The following is a 7,500-nucleotide window of genomic DNA, read 5'->3' on the forward strand; positions in this document are numbered from 1 at the left end:
GAATATTTTTGAAGCAGTACAAATCAGTAACCACTGACACTTAGAATATTTTTGAAGCAGTACAAATCAGTAACCAGCGACACTTAGAATATTTTTGAAGCAGTACAAATCAGTAACCACTGACACTTAGAATATTTTTGAAGCAGTACAAATCAGTAACCGCTGACACTTAGAATATTTTTGAAGCAGTACAAATCAGTAACCAGCGACACTTAGAATATTTTTGGAGCAGTACAAATCAGTAACCACTGACACTTAGAATATTTTTGAAGCAGTACAAATCAGTAACCACTGACACTTAGAATATTTTTGGAGCAGTACAAATCAGTAACCACTGACACTTAGAATATTTTTGAAGCAGTACAAATCAGTAACCAGCGACACTTAGAATATTTTTGAAGCAGTACAAATCAGTAACCAAGTGCATTTTTGAATTGGTTACTGATTTCTCCGTTGAAGTTGGGGCTGCGGTTGGCTTCAGTTAGTGGTGGGGGCTTAATTTTCGCCGAGGGGAGCGTGTCCGGTAGTGTCTCCGAGGAAGTGGTACCTATTGAAGGGGGTGTTTCTGAATTTGGGCCCTTTTTGAGTGGCATTGCCGGATGGGTTTTGTGTTGAAGGCTTCCAAATCGGGTAGCTCAGCCGGATTTGACCCGGCGGTTCTACCGACTGTCACGCCTTCGAGGGGGGACTGTTGTCTAAGTTCAGGCCGAATTTGGTGAATTTCCTAAGTCGGGAAGTGGTCCCAACGGGGTTGGGAGTGAACCTAACTGCTCATACCAACTTTGAGGCTTTGGGCCGGGTAGCACAGTCGGATTTGACCCGGCGGTTCTGCCGAATGCCTGGCCTTCGAGGGGGGCCTGCCCTCTGAGTTCAGGCCGAATTTGGTGATTTTCCTAAGTCGGGAAGTGGTCCAAACGGGGATGGGAGTGAACCTGACAGCTCATACCGACTTTGGGGCTTCCAAGCCGGGTAGCTCAACCGGATTTGATCCGGCGGTTCTAGCGACTGCCACGGCTTCGAGGGGGGACTGTTGTCTAAGTTCAGGCCGAATTTGGTGAATTTCCCGAGTCGGGAAGTGGTCCAAACGGGGATGGGAGTGAACCTGACAGCTCTTACCGACATTGAGGCTTCGGGGCCGGGTAGCTCAGTCGGATTTGACCCGGCGATTCTGCCGACTTCCACGCCTTCGAGCGGGGACTCTCCTCTAAGTTCAGGCCGAATTTGGTGAATTTCCTAAGTCGGGAAGTGGTCCAAACGGGGATGGGAGTGAACCTAACTGCTCATACCAACTTTGAGGCTTTGGGCCGGGTAGCACAGTCGGATTTGACCCGGCGGTTCTGCCGAATGCCTGGCCTTCGAGGGGGGCCTGCCCTCTGAGTTCAGGCCGAATTTGGTGATTTTCCTAAGTCGGGAAGTGGTCCAAACGGGGATGGGAGTGAACCTGACAGCTCATACCGACTTTGGGGCTTCCAAGCCGGGTAGCTCAACCGGATTTGATCCGGCGGTTCTAGCGACTGCCACGGCTTCGAGGGGGGACTGTTGTCTAAGTTCAGGCCGAATTTGGTGAATTTCCCGAGTCGGGAAGTGGTCCAAACGGGGATGGGAGTGAACCTGACAGCTCTTACCGACATTGAGGCTTCGGGGCCGGGTAGCTCAGTCGGATTTGACCCGGCGATTCTGCCGACTTCCACGCCTTCGAGCGGGGACTCTCCTCTAAGTTCAGGCCGAATTTGGTGAATTTCCTAAGTCGGGAAGTGGTCCAAACGGGGATGGGAGTGAACCTGACAGCTCTTACCGACTTTGGGGCTTCCAAGCCGGGTAGCTCAACCGGATTTGATCCGGCGGTTCTAGCGACTGTCACGCCTTCGAGGGGGGACTGTTGTATAAGTTCAGGCCGAATTTGGTGAATTTCCCGAGTCGGGAAGTGGTCCAAACGGGGATGGGAGTGAACCTGACAGCTCTTACCGACTTTGGGGCTTCCAAGCCGGGTAGCTCAACCGGATTTGATCCGGCGGTTCTACCGACTGTCACGCCTTCGAGGGGGGACTGTTGTATAAGTTCAGGCCGAATTTGGTGAATTTCCCGAGTCGGGAAGTGGTCCAAACGGGGATGGGAGAGAACCTGACAGCTCTTACCGACTTTGAGGCTTCGGGGCCGGGTAGCTCAGCCGGATTTGATCCGGCGGTTCTGCCGACTGTCACGCCTTCGAGGGGGGACTGTCCTCTGAGTTCAGGCCGAATTTGGTGAATTTCCCGAGTCGGGAAGTGGTCCAAACGGGGATGGGAGTGAACCTGACAGCTCATACCGACTTTGAGGCTTCCAAGCCGGGTAGCTCAGCCGGATTTGACCCGGCGATTCTGCCGACTTCCACGCCTTCGAGGGGGGACTGCCCTCTGAGTTCAGGCCGAATTTGGTGCATTTCCCGAGTCGGGAAGTGGTCTCTGTCACAACGGGGGCAAGTGTCTGAAGAGGTAAAGTGAGTAACCAGCACAGCTTAGGGAAGGGTTCCAAAGTTCTCAACAATGTGAATTCGGTTACCAGGAAAGCTTAGGAAAGTTGCCTGACTGTCCCAAACGAATGAACTGCAAAACTTAGGGAACATGCCCGAAGATGCTTAAAAGTGTGAAATCAGTAAGCAGGAAAGCATAGGAAAGTGCCTGAAAGTGCTAAATGAGTAACATGAAAAACGTAGAAAAATGCCCGAAAATGTTTAAAAGTGTGAACTCAGTAACCAGCAAAACTTAGTAAAACGTTGGAAAAGCAGAAATGAGTAACCAGAAAAACTTAGAAAAATGTTTGAAAATGAGAAATGAGTAACAAGAAAACTTAGAAAAATGCCAAAAAAGAAGAAATCAGTAACCAGAAAAACTTAGAAAAATGTTTGAAAATGAGAAATGAGTAACCAAGAAAACTTAGAAAAATGCCCAAAAAGAAGAAATCAGTAACCAGAAAAACTTAGAAAAATGTTTGAAAATGAGAAATGAGTAACCAGAAAAACTTAGAAAAATGTTTGAAAATGAGAAATGAGTAACCAAGAAAACTTAGAAAAATGCCCAAAAAGAAGAAATCAGTAACCAGAAAAACTTAGAAAAATGTTTGAAAATGAGAAATGAGTAACCAAGAAAACTTAGAAAAATGCCCAAAAAAAGAAGAAATCAGTAACCAGAAAAACTTAGAAAAATGTTTGAAAATGAGAAATGAGTAACCAGAACAACTTAGAAAAATGTTTGAAAATGAGAAATGAGTAACCAAGAAAACTTAGAAAAATGCCCAAAAAGAAGAAATCAGTAACCAGAAAAACTTAGAAAAATGTTTGAAAATGAGAAATGAGTAACCAAGAAAACTTAGAAAAATGCCCAAAAAGAAGAAATCAGTAACCAGAAAAACTTAGAAAAATGTTTGAAAATGAGAAATGAGTAACCAGAACAACTTAGAAAAATGTTTGAAAATGAGAAATGAGTAACCAAGAAAACTTAGAAAAATGCCCAAAAAGAAGAAATCAGTAACCAGAAAAACTTAGAAAAATGTTTGAAAATGAGAAATGAGTAACCAAGAAAACTTAGAAAAATGCCCGAAAAGAAGAAATCAGTAACCAGAAAAACTTAGAAAATTTTCGGCCAAGTGTGAAAAATATTCTAAGTGTCAGCGGAGGAAAATGCCGAAGCATCGGGAAAGATTCAAAAACTCATGCCGAACATGAGTTCCGAAGTGCCGGAGGAACTGGGCGAATTGAGCCCGGCGGTTGGCCAGATGTCGTTTTGAGTCTGCAGCCCGAAAACTTTAACTTTGTCTGCCGCGGAAGTCTGGACCGGGAAAAATCCAAACGGTTTTGCCGGGTTCGAGTTCCAGAGCGAAGCAGTCGAATTTGAAATTCAGACCCATTCAGTGCCACTTGACATTGTGACACAGTGAGGTTGGCGGGGTACCCGGAGATTTCTGGGAACACGATTTTTAGAACAAAATGGCGGCGCGGGACCACTTTGAAAGGCATCCGAAAAACGGTTCCGCGGGCAGAGCACTTGAATGACAGGCCTGTGTGCATGCCCAAGAGCTCTCGGAAGTCTAATTTTTGACACTTTGTCAAATTTTCGACAGACTTACCCAACTCTTGCTGCCTGTTCTAAGAATCAGTCAGAGGCCTGTGCGGCGGTCTCTTGACACTTTGGAGGGCGGGCAAACCCCACGTTGACTCCGGCCGTCCCTCCAAAAGGCACTTGCTATTGGGGGAAAGGATTGCAAGTAGCCTGGTTCCCGTGGGAGCGGCCAGGAAGGGTGCAGGCTGGCCCTTGCCTGAGCATTCCCAAAACCCTCTTCCGCTGAGAGCAGACCTCGCACGCCGCACTACCGGCTCTGGGAGTGGTTGGCCGCTATTGTACATAGTCCGGTCCTTCCTCTGCCACCCGGCAAGTGCGATGGCTCTGCCGCCCTGCGGTGCTCGTCACCCAGGTTTGGGGAACACGATACTTAGAACATGTTGGCGGCTCGGGACCTGCAGGCGAAAGGGGCCCCGTGGTGCTGAGCACATCGACCTCGGGTCTCAGTGCAAGCCGGAGAGTTCGCGGAAGTCTTAAAAGATTTTGACATCTGCTCAAATCTTTGACAGGCTTGCCTGACTCTTTCCGTCCGTTCTAAGAATCAGTCGGAGGCCGGGGCGGGGACGGTCTCTTGACACACGGAGGGTTGGCTTCCCTCCTCAGGCGTTTGTGTCGAAAATGAAGGCGAGAGATGCAAGCGTCCTGGTTCCCCTGGGTGCTGCCAGCAAGGGTGCAGGCTGACCCTTGCCTGAGCACTCCCAAAAGCCTCTTAAGCTGAGAGCAGGCGCCGCACTACCGGCTCTGGGAGTCGTTGGCCGCTATTGTACATAGTCCGGTCCTTCCTCTGCCACCCGGCAAGTGCGATGGCTCTGCCTCCCTGCGGTGCTCGTCACCCAGGTTTGGGGAACACGATACTTAGAACATGTTGGCGGCTCGGGACCTGCAGGCGAAGGGGGCCCCGTGGTGCTGAGCACATCGACCTCGCGTCTCAGTGCAAGCCGGAGAGTTCGCGGAAGTCTTAACAGGCTTGCCTGACTCTTTCCGTCCGTTCTAAGAATCAGTCGGAGGCCGGGGCGGGGACGGTCTCTTGACACACGGAGGGTTGGCTTCCCTCCTCAGGCGTTTGTGTCGAAAATGAAGGCGAGAGATGCAAGCGTCCTGGTTCCCCTGGGTGCTGCCAGCAAGGGTGCAGGCTGACCCTTGCCTGAGCACTCCCAAAAGCCTCTTAGGCTGAGAGCAGGCGCCGCACTACCGGCTCTGGGAGTCGTTGGCCGCTATTGTACATAGTCCGGTCCTTCCTCTGCCACCCGGCAAGTGCGATGGCTCTGCCTCCCTGCGGTGCCCGTCACCCAGGTTTGGAGAACACGATACTTAGAACATGTTGGCGGCTCGGGACCTGCAGGCGAAAGGGGCCCCGTGGTGCTGAGCACATCGACCTCGCGTCTCAGTGCAAGCCGGAGAGTTCGCGGAAGTCTTAACAGGCTTGCCTGACTCTTTCCGTCCGTTCTAAGAATCAGTCGGAGGCCGGGGCGGGGACGGTCTCTTGACACACGGAGGGTTGGCTTCCCTCCTCAGGCGTTTGTGTCGAAAATGAAGGCGAGAGATGCAAGCGTCCTGGTTCCCTGGGTGCTGCCAGCAAGGGTGCAGGCTGACCCTTGCCTGAGCACTCCCAGAAGCCTCTTAGGCTGAGAGCAGACGCCGCACTACCGGCTCTGGGAGTCGTTGGCCGCTATTGTACATAGTCCGGTCCTTCCTCTGCCACCCGGCAAGTGCGATGGCTCTGCCTCCCTGCGGTGCCCGTCACCAGGTTTGGAGAACACGATACTAAGAACATGTTGGCGGCTCGGGACCTGCAGGCGAAAGGGGCCCCGTGGTGCTTAGCACATCGACCTCGCGTCTCAGTGCAAGCCGGAGAGTTCGCGGAAGTCTAAAGCTTTTGACATTCGCTCAAAGCTTTGACAGGCTTGCCCGACTCTTTCCGTCCGTTCTAAGAATCAGTCAGAGGCCGGTGGGGAGGTCTCTTGACGCAAGGGGAGGGGTGGCGTCCCTCCTCAGGCGCTTGTGTCGAAAATGAAGGCGAGAGATGCAAGCGTCCTGGTTCCCCTGGGTGCTGCCAGCAAGGGTGCAGGCTGACCCTTGCCTGAGCACTCCCAGAAGCCTCTTAGGCTGAGAGCAGACGCCGCACTACCGGCTCTGGGAGTCGTTGGCCGCTAATGTACATAGTCCGGTCCTTCCTCTGCCACCCGGCAAGTGCGATGGCTCTGCCTCCCTGCGGTGCCCGTCACCCAGGATTGGAGAACACGATACGAAGAACATGTTGGCGGCTCGGGACCTGCAGGCGAAAGGGGCCCCGTGGTGCTTAGCACATCGACCTCGCGTCTCAGTGCAAGCCGGAGAGTTCGCGGAAGTCTAAAGCTTTTGACATTCGCTCAAAGCTTTGACAGGCTTGCCCGACTCTTTCCGTCCGTTCTAAGAATCAGTCAGAGGCCGGTGGGGTGGTCTCTTGACGCAAAGGGGAGGGGTGGCGTCCCTCCTCAGGCGCTTGTGTCGAAAAATGAAGGCGAGAGACGCGAGCGGCCTGGTTGCTTTGGGTGCTGCCAGGAAGGATGTGGTCTGACCCTTGCCTGAGCACATCCAAAAGCATGTGATGTTGAGAGCAGACCTCGAGCCCCGCACAACCGGCTCTGGGAGTCGTTGGCCGCTATTGTACATAGTCCGGTCCTTCCTCTGCCACCCGGCAAGTGCGATGGCTCTGTCGCCCTGTGGTGCCCGTCACCCAGGTTTGGGGAACACGATACTAAGAACATGTTGGCGGCTCGGGACCTGCAGGCGAAAGGGGCCCCGTGGTGCTGAGCACATCGACCTCGGGTCTCAGTGCAAGCCAGAGAGTTCGCGGAAGTCTAAAGCTTTTGACATACGCTCAAATCTTTGACAGGCTTGCCCGACTCTTTCCGTCCGTTCTAAGAATCAGTCAGAGGCCGGTCCGGAGGTCTCTTGACGCAAGGGGAGGGGTGGCGTCCCTCCTCAGGCGCTTGTGTCGAAAATGAAGGCGAGAGACACGAGCGGCCTGGTTGCTTTGGGTGCTGCCAGGAAGGATGTGGTCTGACCCTTGCCTGAGCACTCACAGAAGCATGTGACGTTGAGAGCAGACCTCGAGCCCCGCACGACCGGCTCTGGGAGTGGTTGGCCGCTATGGTACATAGTCCGGTCCTTCCTCTGCCACCCGGCAAGTGCGATGGCTCTGCCGCCCTGTGGTGCCCGTCACCCAGGTTTGGGGAACACGATACTAAGAACATGTTGGCGGCTCGGGACCTGCAGGCGAAAGGGGCCCCGGGGTGCTTAGCACATCGACCTCGTGTCTCAGTGCAAGCCGGAGGGTTCGCGGCAGTCTAAAGCTTTTGACATACGCTCAAATCTTTGACAGGCTTGCCCGACTCTTTCCGTCCGTTCTAAGAATCAGTCAGAG

The sequence above is a fragment of the Hemiscyllium ocellatum genome, unplaced genomic scaffold (genome assembly GCF_020745735.1).
Source record: "Hemiscyllium ocellatum isolate sHemOce1 unplaced genomic scaffold, sHemOce1.pat.X.cur. scaffold_882_pat_ctg1, whole genome shotgun sequence".
In the NCBI taxonomy this organism is placed as follows: Eukaryota; Metazoa; Chordata; class Chondrichthyes; order Orectolobiformes; family Hemiscylliidae; genus Hemiscyllium; species Hemiscyllium ocellatum.